The following is a 1,051-nucleotide window of genomic DNA, read 5'->3' as shown; positions in this document are numbered from 1 at the left end:
CAAGAATGGAAGCCCCCCCCCCTGCAAAAGCAAAACAAAGCAAAGTAATAATGGAACCCAAACCCTATAAGAAGAACTTGTTTCTGCCGTCACCCCCAGCTGTAGCCCTCTGGACTGCAAACCAATGGGCCCTGGGACCCAGGAACGTATAAGTATTCAGCCTTTGCCACCAGAATCTTATCTGACTCAAAAGCCTCTTGAACCTTTTTGGTCCAATCCCACATGATCCCTCTTCTATCCGATTATATAAAAAACAGGCAACGTGAGCAAGATGGTGGGCAAAAATGTGCCGGCCACGGCGAGTGTCCATACTAAGTTGACGCAAGCTGGGGTGCTTCGGGAGGGGGAACCTCAACTAAGAAAATTACTGTCATGTAGCAGTTTCTTCTGATAGTGAAACATTCTGGCAGGACCCTCTTTAACAGCAGGAAAACAACTCAAAATAACTCCAGGAAGACCCCCAAACTGACCTGATTGACTAGGCCCCTCCGATGCAAGAGGAAACAAGCCAAGCTGCTGAGAGTCCCTCTGAGAGAAGCCGAGCTGCAAAGAAGACTCTGAGAGCAGACCAGCTGCCCGGAAGCAGAAACCAGCCGAGCTGCCTGGAAGACTAGTTTAAAACAACTGAGTCACCTGGAAAGGACACTCTGCAGCCTGTTGAGATGCCTGCAGGCTGTGCAGTGTGCTCCAGGTTCCCAGCTCTGTGAGCTGTCACCCATGCTGGGGTGGGCTTTGGTGATGCAGCTGCCTTTGAGTCAGTTCTGCTCCTATAAGTCACCTCTCATCCATATTCCTGTAACGTCATTAAAACTCATTCAATTAGCGAGTTGGTCTTTGGTGATATCTTAACGTTGGTCTGTCATCGGCTTCCTCTCTGGGGTGAGTGGGCGTGTGTAGTGTCTCCCCAGGAAAAAATCTTATCACACAACAATGATCCCACCGTACTGCCCTGTGGGCAGGACTATATTGCATTTTCTTAATTCGGGGTTGCTTCCTGGGCTAGTGGTTCCGAGGGTTTTAAGGAATCAGGCTGAGCATGAAGAGCAAGCCA

At 49.6% G+C, this 1,051-nt stretch overlaps 1 protein-coding gene across 1 annotated transcript in view; it reads right to left on the bottom strand.

The window, feature by feature from the left end:
• Nucleotides 1-729, bottom strand: part of LOC126512118 (integrator complex subunit 6-like) — a 25,752-nt gene extending 25,023 nt beyond the window's left edge. Inside the window, exon 1 of the mRNA XM_050159681.1 lies at nucleotides 471-729. The gene's annotated coding sequence lies outside the window, so the exon portion shown is untranslated. The remainder of the gene's footprint in view (nucleotides 1-470) is intronic.
• Nucleotides 730-1,051: the final 322 nt, after the last annotated feature.

Source organism: Alexandromys fortis, unplaced genomic scaffold, assembly GCF_014885135.2.
Source record: "Alexandromys fortis isolate MF-2015 unplaced genomic scaffold, M_Fortis_MF-2015_v1.1 scaffold_95, whole genome shotgun sequence".
Classification (NCBI taxonomy): Eukaryota; Metazoa; Chordata; class Mammalia; order Rodentia; family Cricetidae; genus Alexandromys; species Alexandromys fortis.
This window is presented reverse-complemented; position numbering and strand designations above follow the sequence as displayed.